At 35.4% G+C, this 14,311-nt stretch overlaps 1 protein-coding gene across 1 annotated transcript in view; it reads left to right on the plus strand.

Annotated features, from left to right (window-relative positions):
* Window positions 1-14,311, plus strand: part of tmem135 (transmembrane protein 135) — a 79,558-nt gene that overhangs the window by 53,924 nt on the left and 11,323 nt on the right. The gene's annotated exons all lie outside the window — the stretch shown is intronic.

Consider the following 14,311-nt stretch of genomic DNA (forward strand, 5'->3'; position numbering starts at 1 on the left):
GTGCTTCTAAGAGGTCTGTTTGCAATTGATTTCAGTCTCTTTACTCTTCCAGCTCAAATCAGAAAGATATGGATATAAAAATGTCTGGCACTCGATGAAAGCTCCAGGAAACAGAAAAAAATGTTCAGTAGTCAGTCTGTCTTTACTGAATAATAAAACAAGGGTCGCTGGCTGGCGAATGGAGATGAAGTTTAAACAAATCTGACTGGACTATCCAGTCCCAGACCTGCTCCCACCACATAAATTACATCAGCCCAGCTGAGCTTTATGTGCATTTTCCACTATGATCAGCTTACACTGTGGGTATTAGTTTCAGATCTCTGTATGGCAGCCGAGCAGGAAGGTGTTTACCTGCTAGGTGTTCAGGTCTGTAATGGGAGATGCTTTTAAAGTCTAAGGTTTCATCCCTCTTGTCCAGAGACATCCCAAAGAGGAAGGAAAGGGGGTCTCTTCCCTTTGAGTGGAACCAGCTGTCAATCACAATGCCTCTTTTGTCAGAAACCCATTGAAGTGCTGGAGGTTTGGCTGTTTATCATGTTCCTGTCATCTAGAAACACGATGCAAAAAAGAAAAAAGGAAAAAGAGAAGTGGGGTAAGACAGAAAGTGGCTTCTGGTTCTCAGGCCTGGGAGAATAAGGCACTTGTCCGTTGTTGGGGAAGGAGGCGGGGGCTGTTCATATCCCAGCTGCCATGAAATGCTTTCTGTAAGGGGATTTGATCTCTTCACAATGTACTACATTACTCTTACAGTTTTAGGCTCTTTAGGTAGGGCTTCAGTTGGGGGCTGATATTACAAGTGAGATAATGGGAGAGCAATTGAGCTTCACAGAGCTCTTTTGGCTTTGATCTTCAGGGAGACAAAAAACACAGTTTGAAACGCAGCTTCTCAACTCCCATGCATACTACTGTACTGCTCATTTTTCCAGTAATGCAACCTATTCAGTCAGAAAGTGCCAGAAAGAGGTCACTCAGTAGCATTTTGCTTTTACCCAGTGAGATTGAGTAGTGCTAGACAAGTCGAAGATGGACTTTAATAAGGCTACCATTAACTGGTCTCTTGTATACAAAGCTTTTTTGTCACCTTTTTTATCTAGTTTTCTTAGAGATAGCATTCAACACCAATTTTTTAACCAGCTAATACTGATTTATTATTATATTATATTACATATAGAAAGTTAAGTCTTTAAGTTATACAAATTTAAATAATAGCTGTAGTAATGTTATTTTTTTTTCCACCATAAACAACTAAAATAAAATAAAAAATGCAGCCCTCTGTAGCCACCATGCTACAGAGCAAGACCATCGTAATAGCCCAACAGGAAAATGGGTCAAAATTTAGTGAGACCAGGGTTTTCTACATTTGTTCTTCACAGTGAGTTAAGAACTCCTGCTGTAGTTTTTTTTTAAAGTTTCCTCAGGTCACTATCCCTTCCAATTCTGTGCTTACCATTTCAAAAGTCAAAAAGACGAATGTTGCGGGTTAATTTGCAAATATAAAAGCTTATACCTTTCATCTTAAAGAATATTATATGGAACTTTTCACAAATATCAAAAAGCAATTAATGTTGGTACTGTATGTGAGAAAACTGTCATCTGCAGTTAAAACAGAAACAAAATTGGAAGTTATGTCTATTTTTGTAGAAGACCTGAAGTCCTGGATAAAAATCCAACTAATTGTTTGACCATTGCTGAAAACAGTGTGGAGAAAGTTTGCTTTAAATGAGAAGTATCCAACTCTTCTGTGCTAGAGGCATAATTATATTTGGCAGGTTTCAAACTCCATTGCAAATATAAAGAATGTTCCATCTGCAAACATTCACCAATGAACTCGGTTGCTAGTCTGCTATCTCTGAGATACACGGTAGACATACATTAAAAATAATAACTACTGCGTTTTAAATAGCTTGCTGTTCTTTGTCACTATCTATCCTTGCCATGCATAAACATTCTATCCATCGTTGTTATGAATAAAATGTCAGCATTCATCAGAGCTGTAAAAGTAAGAAGAGTTAAGAACAACAATAAACCATATGCAGGCCCATATGCAGAAATTCTTTCATTGTTTAATTTAATCTAAACAACTTCAGATAATTCAGGATTTTTAATAAGCTTCACAAATGATTAAACATGGACATGTGGTGATGAAGCCAAGTGTTTTAGGAGAAACGTACCTACCTTCCAATGCCAAAAAGTTCATGTTTAAAAAAAGATTGAAGAAAATGACCATAGGCAAAAATACAGCCGTCTTATTTTTCATGTAATTACATGTTGTATTACCCAAACAAGTATGTGGTTCCTAAAATAATCAGAAATGCAACTGATAGCACATAGCTGAAAGGAGTTTTGACTGCATAGGATAACAACTGTATAATGATCCCAGATGTCTGGGGGTATATTAGTCCATCCAATGAAAGTGTGACTCAGCATGGAAACAGGATCACTGCTGTCTCCATTTTGGTTTTAAGTGTTGGAATAAAAAAGTTCTAGTGTCTGGATGGATTCCAGCGACAGCTTAGTCATGGATTCAGATCCATCGTTAATAAAAAAATGTCTTTTCAGAATAAAAAATAATAGGCTCAAGCTGATTTCTTGTACTTCTAAAGGAGATTACTTCAAAAGTCTGACTGAAGATGAGTACTTTACTTCTAAGGAGATGACAGAGTGCTTCTGAGTCTGAGACCAAGTTTGAAATATTACCTGAACTGAAAAAGACAACCATATTAGAATTATATATTATCAGTGCATCTACTGTACTGTATTTATCTCCTAAGAGACATTTTTACACATTTTGTAAGATCTGTCAATGGTAATCTTTTATGCAAAGTATTTTATACTAGTTTAGATACTAGTTTTATTTATAACCTAGCTGGCTGACAGTTTTATGGAAAAAGGAGTTAGCATTTGTATCCATGTGTACAGCAGGGCACTCTGCTAGAGCAATCTTGAGTTAAGTACCTTGCTCAAGGGTACAGCACATTCTCTCAGGATTTAAACCCTCAACCTTTCAGTTATAAATCAAGAGCCTTAGCCTATGGAACTGCAATGCTATTTTTATATTTAGGTGTTAGAAAGCTTCTGCATTGATGAATGCATTTCAAACCTCAATGAAAAATGTACATAGTAACGTGTAAAACCCCCCAATGTACATCACAGAATAGACTAAATTTCCAGGTACTGTATGCACAGTGCCATATTCTGCAATTTAGAACAAGTTAACAAAACTTCGAGAGACATGAATTGGCCTTATTACATTGTAAACAAGCAGGGTTATGAATACTTCTTTTTTAATCCAATAGCAATATTGCTCTTGACTTTGAGACAGTTTTGCAGACAAATACAACTTCTTGGTATCTCTGCATGCAGATCAACATTTATGTGGTGAAACGTCTGCAGCACAATGTGTACTTACTCACTCACAGTGAGCAGGAAGGGATGCTTCACATCACAATTTGTGTGAACTCTTGCTCTTGCCCACGACGAGACCAGAGGTATGCGACCACAACGGCAAGCGTCCAGTACTTTCACAAAGTTCACGATTTTGTGCTTAGTTTAGAATTTGTAAAATTTTGCAATACCGTCATTTAATTTAATTGGTTTCAGAGGTTTAATAACTGCTCTGAGAAATTGGGACTGTAGTTCCACTTTAGCCTGTACTGCAACCCATTCTTATTCAGTGAGAAATTATTTTGGACTGTCAAGTTTTTGACAGCATGTGTACAGCATGTCTATTATCATGTTCTGGTAATATTTCTAGCATGGGTGTAAATACACAAAACTATTTTCCCAGTGTAACAGCGTTCCAGAATGCATATTGGCTGGAAAGATTTTGATTTTATATTCTGGTATGGAACATTTAATTGTTGTCTTGGCAGATTCCAAGGTATGTCCAAATCTGAGGCTATGAGTGATTGTTTCTTTTAAAAAAAACATGGCACATCATCATCAATTATATCTTCAGATATCAGAGCTGACATTAAAGTTTGAAATTTAGTGTATAGCTGTCCAATGCTGCCTGTCTGCATTGGCGATGCTTCAGAGATGATGACAGAAATTAAACTTGTAATTGGTTATATAGTTGGCACTATTTGTCTGTCTTTCAAATGTTCATTTCTGGAATTATTTGTATAATTAGGTTATAATTATTATACCTTTCACTGTGGATGCCCTGAACTGGAAGCAAGCTCTGGAATTTCTGGAGTGTTGCTCCAGAATGTCTTTTCACATTACTGTTAGATATGTTTTATGTTGTGTGTTCTAAACTCATGAACTCTTTTGTAAACAGTTAAGAGGTGTCTTGGTGCACTTTGCATGTACCCGACGTGATTTTACAGTATTAGTATATATTGTAATTGTCTTATATTCATCAAACATTAAATCTGTGTGGCAGAATTTGATGATTTGTTACTATCTGTGTTGCTGTTATTCTTTATTTTTGGATAAATACCCATGTAACCGATTCCTCACTTTGTTGGTGCTGACTGTAGATTGTGAAACAAATTCTGTGTTGGAGAACCAAGCGCAAGAACTCTTTCCAGCTTTAGTAACTCACAGATTACTCAACAGAATGTCTTGTGGCTGAGCCTTAAATTTCAAGAAAATTACAGACCAAAGGAAATATATGTCAGCATAACCAGCTTCTGTTGTGAAAATGGGAATCTGGGCTTTCTCTATTTGGAACAGCAGAGTATCATTTGCGTTCAAGCATTAATTGATTTTCATTTTCCTTTAGGTCATCTGTAACTAAAGATATTGCATTCTAAATCTACTACTACTTGTAAAGCACATGACACATGTAAGGTGTGTGATATGTTTAGATTAAGATAAGGCGGAGCATTGCTCAGATTAAGATTCGAGGTCAAATAAAACCCCAAACCAGGCAATGTAACATGAGAATGAGAAGGTTCGAAATGACCCATCTAGCCTACCTTGATAATTAGTAGTAAATGATCCTCTCAACCCACTGTTACTAAAAAGTGGCCAGAGTATTAACTTCAACAACATGGCTAGGTCTTGCTGGGAATTACCTACTGTGAAGACATTTAGGGTCACTACACTAAAATGTGTTAATTCTAGTTGTCATCAGTTGCAGGAAGCACATTTGTTTGCTGTGTGTTCTGCTAGTTCTCTATTCCAGTAAGCGTTTCAGAATTTTTCAACTATTATTCTTGGCTGTATTCATTCGCTACTTGTGCTGGCAGGTACAATTATTTCAAAACTTTGGATTTTTAACATTGTAATGTTTAGGAGGTTGCATTAACTATGCACATATATAGTGTGTGCTCTTTTTACTTTTAAAATTTTACTTTACCATATGTCACCATTTCTCTATATATGGAAATAAGTAACAGTATAATATGACTTAAGCATGTGAAATATAGAAAAGCAGAAATGTTTTCCAACCTAAGCAGTCACTAAGGGCAAGAAAAGTTTTTCTCTTAATGAATTTTCCACCCATTTGCTAGTTAAAATTAGGTACTTGTAAGACTTTTGCCTCCCCATTACTTAACCGGCACTAATCAACATTGGAAAGATTAACAGTTCCAAGAAAACTGATGGTTCAGTAAGATAAATTAAAATCCTGCTGATCTGGGAAGCATTTGTCCAGCTTTTGTACAATTTTATCAAGTTTTCTTGGAATGTTATAAAATGAAAAAATGAAGTTGGTGAGAACAAACCTATATTTTATTCCTCTCAGAGGAAGCCTATGTGAAGATAAACCTCTGGAAAATGGAAACAAAAAGTTATTTGAGTGTTGAAGCATGAAGCATTCCCAACACAATTCTTGGAATCTTAAGCACAGGCTCCAGCCCTTCTGTTGTTGTTTCATGAAATAGCTTTTGAAACCAGTGACATAAATCAATTTTTTTAGAAATTCAATTGAAGAAGCCCAGTGCAGTGTATGACTTTTTTGGTTTTTAATTTAATATCGATCAGTAAAATGATGCTTTTCTGTAAAGAGGCATTGCAGTTTCATGTACATTTCTAATTGACGTTGCTGTTATAGCACAATAATGTTCGAGTTTAAGGCAGCAATAATATGTGTTGAGTAAGTCTTTGTGCCACAGAGGAGGATGATTAGATCTGGTATTTGATATGGTGTTTGTGTGGAAAAGTAAGCAGTGGGAATGGGTGTACAATAAGGAGATTACAGGGTGGGTCCTAGCAGAGTCTGGATTTAATCCTTGAACATTTTGGCTGGACAAATTTAAACACAATGTCACAATAACTTATTATTGTACTTAAGAGGATAGACATGTCAATTAATCATAGAAATTGCTCTTTCTTTGTGGGGTAGTTTGGCATAGCCTGTAATGATAGTATAATCTTCATTCCAAATTTCAAGAGGGTGGATCTCAAATGTCTGGCTTGTATCCTTTATGAACTGGCATTGATAAAGTCTTATGTTTTGAGTAAATCTATTCCTTTTGTTCTGGATACAGTAGAAGTTAATTATTTTTGTAGTGAAAGTGTTAAGGGTTTTGTTCTTCAAATACATAGACCTATACAAGTGCATATGTGTGGCCAGCAGTGCATAGGCATACATAAAGATTTAAAATTAATTTAATTAATATCAGTTTATTTCACTTTTAAATTAACTACTTTCAAAAGATATTTTTCCCCAAAAAGTCCAACGTCCGACTTCTCAGTGTGTGGCTCTGACTTCCATGGGGCCAAAATGTATCCTTTAGTACAGTACCTTCAGAACTAAAAACAATGAATTGTCCTTATTTCAAAGTTTAGCAAACACTGCAGAAGCAGCAAATGAAATTCTATGTGATGTAATTCAAAACTGAGTAAACACTGGAAAAATGACAAATGTCATTAACGTAGACAAGGTTTTTGCACCTAAGTTGCAAAAACAAAATACACAGTGGAAAGCAGGAAGGGGCTACTTATGAGCAAGACTTCAGTGTTGATGTTCAGTGTTTAGTTCTTCTAGACAACGTGGGGATTGTGGGAGTAAGGAACAAGCTATCCAGCTATGTTGTTAAAGCTGATAACCCTGGACTCTGTCTAGAAATGTTTGGATGAGATCCTTGTATGAATTCACTACTACCAGATGGGCTAGATGAGATGAATGGCCTCCTCTCAGTTTGTAACTTATCATGTTCAGTGCATGTAACATAATACAGTACATGGATATTTATTACACATTGAAAAATGAAGTTGTTAACATGAAAATTCAGTGCATGAATGAATATATATGTAATGAAATAAGTCACATACTGTAATTAGTCTTCCATGTCATGAGCTTTACAGTTACAGTAAACCATAGTTAAATAAGAAATGGAGGATTTAAATATACTGAAACTGCAAAATTCTACAGTATATGTTTGAAATTACACTTAGGGAAATTGGTTATGCATCTTCAGATTAGGCAATATGTCTGATACTGCTGTTAGCAAGCCAACACTTTTCTCTCTTTTAAATCCAGCTGGCTTTTGGGTTTTGCTGATAGTCTAAATATATAATTCATCCTCTCAGTTTATATAGTTCACATACAGCCACTAGGACCCAGAAGTGTACAGGAGCTTTTCCTTTTAGGTATAAGGAATTTTAGGAATAAGGCATTGGGTGAGTGTTTTAGATTTTAACTTTTGGTTTGGGTGACACATGGTTCCCGACACCCAATCCAGAGAGGATGGACTTCCCTATGTTTTCATTTTATTAAATAGCTTTAACTAAGTATCCTAGCATTCAGTGTACCAAAAAGGTACTTATATCAAGAAACATTTGTTTTCCATTACAGCTGCATGTTTTGGCCCCAATATTGAAATAAATGGTCCAGAATAATAATGAAATTGAAGTCTCCCCTGTGTAGGTATTGTTAAATCTTGGAAATGTTTCAGGGCTGTTCACGGCTATTTAAAATAGTTGCCTTTTCTTGTTAACTTCTATATTTTTAACCCCTAATTTACAGCTTTCTTAATATCCCTTGGCTATTTTTTGGTGTATGAAAATTCTGCTTTTTTATATATTACAGCATAATGTGATTTTTTCTTTTCGTAGTATTGGACTGTTTTAAGGCTCAAGCAGTCAGCTTTTATTGTTAGGGAAAATTAAGATTAAGATATGGACATTTTTCCAAGTGTAACAAGAAAATATGTTAATAAAAGACTTGAAAACATCCCACGTTTATCGATTTCCAAACAAGCTACTTGGTTTTTAGTTTTGCGAAGTAGAACTACACCTTGTAGGAGAAAGCACAATAAGGTGGAAGGTAGTTATAATAATAAAAGGAGGTGTGGAACATCTCCATTTTTATGATCAGACACTCTGTAAGTTTTAATGACCGAGTAGTTAGGACCTCTGTTTTATGTCTAATTCTAAAGATGGCACCTCCTACCGTACCTTGTCAGGACATTGGTTTCGGAAACTCTTGTTCAGAGGGAATTATGGCCCACCAGCACCACTTACTGTAGCAACTAGGAGGTCTCCCATTTCACAACTGACTAGATCCAGGTGTTCTACAGTTGCTGCAGGTTCTCACCTCCTCTCAAAGACACAGGGTAGGTTCGATTGGGTGCTCTAAAGTGTCTCTAAAGAGGGGGGTTTCAAGGAAACCTGGAGGGTGTTGTCCCCCCCAGAAACAAATGAGTACGATGGGCCAAAAGGAGTGCTTTAATTTGTGTTCTTGATTTCCTAATGTAACTCTAGCCTACACTTGTTCTCTCAGTGTTTGCCTTGTAACGTGTAAACCCGCAGGCATTTTCTATTAAGTACAGTATCTGCATGGATATGTTTTAATACTCTGTGAAATATAGCCTCGTCGATTTTCCTTGCTTCTGCTGTGGTTATTTTTTTTACCATCACCCTGACAGTTCTGTTAAATATTATAGTAAACGTCAGGAGCTGAAAATCCCTTTCACAGTTCGCTGAACAAGAGAACAGTGCTGTCATGGAGACATCTGCTGCCAGCGCTCATGCAGGTGATCTGCAGATGTTTGTCATCATTGAATCCAGAGGGTTATTTATCCTGACAGGCACTAACTAACACCCTGCCTTCTTCAGACAAATTTCACGTATCACAACTTATTTCGACTGACACCAGTATGAGGGTTATTTGCTTTGTTTTAAAGGTTTTACCAGATTAGTGTGTTTTAGATGCAAACATCAAACAGTTAAAAGCTGTATTCATTTAAGTTGCTGTGGTGAGCTTGCCCTTCCTTTTTTTGAGGCCAAAAAAGTGCTAAAAAGCTTGTAAGACACTGATTTTTATAATCTAAACAGTCAGGGGTTTTCAGAATAAACTTCTTTTACCGAGTAAAATTAAAAGAAAAGGACAAACAATATTTTGACTCCTCTTTGCAATCATTGTTTACAGGTTTTTTGTATAACAGGTATGCTTTATCTTGAGTGTCTATTATGCTTGTTTTTGTTTTAATATTACATGATAACAAATGTAAATACACTGAAGGTATCCTTTTAGCTTTATGGATTTGTAGTGAGGACATTAAATGAAATACTTCTAAGTAACCAACATAATTTTCTTCTTACCCAAACTGAACTGTAGTAATAACATAGTTGACATAATATGTATATCACATAATATACATTTAGTTGTTGGAATATTAATGTGTCTAATTTATCCAAAAACTTTGTATGGAAGTGTATAATGAGGGGAAATTGTGATACTCTGTCAAAGATGATGATGTGGAACAGTTAGTTAAAATGTAAGTAAGGCAATAATAATTAAGGTTTTAAACATAAAACTACTTTTAAATGTGTTTCACAATATTTGTATCTATATATTTTTTTAAATATTGATATATATATTACCTTGTGCTAAATTAAGACTGAGTGCCAATTTCAAATTGGCAAATTAAAAGAAAGTGTTTCTTATTCTTTTTATAAACCTGTGCTGTCTAATAGTCATGGTTCATATAATGTGATGGATTGTGTATGAAGGCAGTCCAAGTCTCTGGCAAAGTATAAACATAATTTTCCCCAGTCATTCCTGTGTGAGGGATCCTGATATTTCCAGAAGATTGTTTTCACCTTATTTGGATGTTGGTTCAAACATGTACAAGAAAAAAATGTTTATTCTGATGTCTTTCCAGAGGAGGAAAGCTAGTTGATTCATATAAATCACTGTCTTTTCCTCTTAAATCATTTAGATGAGTTACTGTCCTTATCCAAAACAAAACAAATTTTTCATTTGCAGTTGGAAATGTGAGTTTATAGTAATTGTGTATTATTTATGAGAGTGCTTCAGCTTACTCAAGACTAAAATGTTCTGGCAGTGTTTTTGAGAATTAATTGCATTGCTCAGGCACAAAAGTGGTTTGTGAGTAGTTCATGTAGAATTAAAACAAAATGAAGTTCTTATATATACAAGCACCTAATTCATTGTATTAGATTTTTCAACCTTTGTGAATGTTTATTTAATAATCCTTTTCTTTTTCCTTTAAAGCGCTCTGAAGAGTAGTGAGCCTTGTGAGTCAGGCGGTGTATGTTTGGGTTCTGCCTGATAGTAAACAATCTGATTTAACCAGAGGCAGGGCAAAGGAACATTCCTGGAGCAAGACAAGCATGACAGATGGGAAGATATCAGATGGCAGGGTTAAAGGTCCCTTGTGGATACTTGCACACCATCAATGTGTGACACAAAAGCCCTAGGTTCTTATCTCCCTTCCTTTTTTATTTCAGGTCTCCCACCTGTTTAAGAACATAGATGTTCAGGGTGTGCATGACACAGATTTTGTTGCAAGTTATAAACCTCATCACCCATTTAATTTTCACTGCACCTGCTATGCATTGGAAGTCTGAAAGCTAAAGGCCTCAGAGTGAGATTAGTTAGGAGTTCGCTCACCCTGTCCACTCATAAACATAAGCATGGGTCTCATAAACCAAAGAAAAAGTTTGGCGACATTAATATCTTCAGAGTACCTGCTAATATGTAAGGGTTCAGGAAGGCTCTGTTGGCTGACTGCAAGAGAACCCTTTTAGTATTCCCACATTTTATCAGCAGCAACATTTTCTAATCAAACATAGCTTAATGCAGACTTATAAAATAACTGTTTCAAATAGTATCATTTACATTTTTTAATTGAGATTGCTGTGTTGAAGCAGATACAGTGGCTGAAAACAGCACAGCATGTATGGCAGGATAACCTAATCATGTATTTAAAGTAGCGAAAGCTTGCCCTATGTTATGTACTCTGCAAAGTAGAACAGGGTATAGTGTGCAGAAAGATCATTAATTGAATTTATGTCCTATCTTTTCTATTTTTGAAGGTGTTGGTAAAATGATCAAAGCTTCCTGATTGGTGTCAGCAATTTCCAAATGATCTGAAGGGTTTCAGGTATCAGTCTTGTTGGCTGGCTTGCATTCATCTGTCAGACCCCTGGTGATAAGTTTCTTCTCGTTAAATGTTGTATACTGTAGCAATTCACAGACGCCCGCTGTATAAGTCTGGTTTGAAGATGAATTGCTGAACTGACTTTATTTTTGTTTGCATAAGTATATACAAATATAGTTCGTATTAATTTCCCAGCAGTCAGGTTTTAAGTTACTGGCCCAAAGAGGCGATGAAAATTAAAGATGAGTGTCACTTACGTAAATCAGAATCCCAGAAGCCTTTCTCTGAGCCTTGAAATTTACTCTCATCTTATGTTTCAAGGTTGTGCTATTTCCTTCTTACCCCACCCCAGTCAGGAAGCTGTAAAAAAGCTGGACAAGGAGCCTGTAAATTGTACTTCATTTTTTAGATGCAGTTGTTTGGGCTGATGTTAGAAAAACCCTACACAAATTATGTGATATTAGCATTCTCTGATTACTCTCTAATACATTTTTCTCTAACACATCTTATTTTTGTGATGTATATTTTTTAACAGAAATTAGTCAACATAAGGAAATAGTCATTTTCCTTTTGGTTTATGTTCATTAAATGTTTTAAGAGCCTGTGCAGTAGCAACAATACATTCAGTCATAATCATGTACCATTTTTAATTGTTAGCGAACTGTTTCTAATGTTGAGTGTAATTAGAAATTGAGTGTAATTGAAAGTTATTTCCTCATTAATTTATTGTATATGGTGGTTTTGCTTAAGAAACAAGGTGGCATAAAAATAAAGAAGAGAGTTCTTTTAACAGACAGAAAAAATACAGTATTAAAATACAGCAAATAATGATCAGTTGGGTTTGGATTATAGCTCAGGCAGTCCTGTGGGATGATTCTTAGCAGATGGTTATTCTGCTTACCTAAAGTACATGTAGGTCTCTTGCTTCCTGGCAGTTGGAATTAAATAATCTGTAATATTGATTGGTATATTAGTCCCCAAAGTGTTTTTCATAATGATTTAAAAGGTTATTTCCATACTTCCATAAACCTTGTTGACTCACGTAGCTACTTTTTTCCTGCTGCAAGCCCTGCTATTCTTATTTGTTTTAGCTTTTTTGTCACTGTTATTCTTTATACTGATTTGAAAAGCACTTCCTGAGCCTCCTTTGGTATTAACTTGAATTACATATTTTTTTCCATTTTATTTAGCAAAAGAATGGCTTCCTTTTGCAGATGTGAGCATGCTCATAAACTTAGTCCACCACTGATACGATTAGTGAGACTGAATTAGCTGTTTGGATTTATTCATACTATACACAGTAATTCTCATCCATCCATTCATTTTTCAGGAGCTGGACTGGGGCTAATGCTAATGTTTGTTATGTATCATTTTCTTTTCTGTATACTTCAGAAAAGTAATGAGAAAGGCAAACAGAATACGAGGACAAATCATTAAAAGCACAGAATTTAAATCAAGGGATGTTATAATAAGAGTGTATACTATACTAAGAAAACCTACTTTATAACATGAAGTTAATTTGATCACCATATTACAAAAATATATCTGCACTGAAGGAAGAGCAATTAGATAACATTCCCAGGCTTAAAGGAATGTCTTCCACTAAAAGGCTGAAAGAACTGAAATTTTTTCGTCTTGAACAGAACAGACTGCAAGGGAACCTGATTCACGTATTCCAAATTCTCAAAGGCTCTGATCCACAGAATCAACAGTGAAACACAAACCAGAAGACAGAAGTGGAAACTGCATGGAAGTGCAAATATATCTGAGGCTATGGGAGTCTGGATCAAGCTGCACAGCCATGTTTTTGAAGCTGATACCCTGCCTTCTTTCAACAAACAACTGGATGAGATTCTTGCATAATTTAGCTACTAGCAGGCAAACAAGGACCAAATAGTCTCCCCTTTTTGTAACTTTTCTCATATTAAATGCTTATATTTCTTCCCTACATATTTTTTCTATCTTTCCTCGCATTGTGACCTTCAAAATAATAGTCTTGTTTTTTAACAATTTTGTCAGAGGTGTCCGTTTAACACTAAATTGCATTTCTACTAGTGTTAATATGCAGTTGGGAATTGTAATTTAATCGGGTGATTTTGTGACTGTAACAACTTAAAAAATAATAAAAATTACACATTATTTAAAAATTAATAATAAAAACACACATTTTGACCAGAAGTAGAAATTTTGGTCAAAATACTGATAGAACTTTAGACAAATAGAGTTTGACAAAATGTGTTTCCCTGTCTGTTTAATTAGTGTTTAAAAGTAAAAAAAGATGTATTTGTGCATAAAAGTAAGTGTGTGCTTTGCATTAAATGTTGTAGTACCTCTCTATTATTATTATTATTATTATTAAAACTGAAGACCAGAATAAGGGCTATGTTTGGCCCTTATATGAACAGTATTTACTGTATGTAGGGAGTGTCAAATCAAATGAAACAGGCTATTGTAAAGTACATGCCTTTTAGGGAATGTAGGGATTCCAAAAAACTTTACATGAAATAAAGATCAGAAGTGTAAGACAGCTCTTACTTTTACTTTTGAAATAAGGCAGTCTTGTTTGGAATGCCAGTCTCCTTGTGGTATTTTCTTCAAAGCGTTTTTCACTGCTGATGCACAAGAAGCTGGTTAATTTACCCTGGGTTTCTATAGAAGTGGACATATGTTGCACATCTACCTTGATTAGCAGATATTAATCTCTGCTTTGTTTATTTGGATAAGGGAAGAAGAAGAATTGAATTCCTGCTGTCCACTTTATCTTACATGTTGGGGTTATTTAATGTAAACAGACTGGATGGGGGAGAGCAATTCAAGATTAATTGAAGAGGTGGAGCTTGTTCTGTGCTGTCATGCGTTACTGACTTTGGCTGGGCTTGGGAATTTGTTGGATGTTAAGTGGTGTTAAACAGAAAGTTCTGAATTCTCTTTTAAATATAAATAGTAGTATTCAATCCTGCCATGAAGCCAGTTTCCATTTTGTTCAGTATATGTCTCATACCACCGCC

Source organism: Atractosteus spatula, chromosome 7 (genome assembly GCF_055471065.1).
Source record: "Atractosteus spatula isolate fAtrSpa1 chromosome 7, fAtrSpa1.hap1, whole genome shotgun sequence".
Taxonomy (NCBI): domain Eukaryota; kingdom Metazoa; phylum Chordata; class Actinopteri; order Semionotiformes; family Lepisosteidae; genus Atractosteus; species Atractosteus spatula.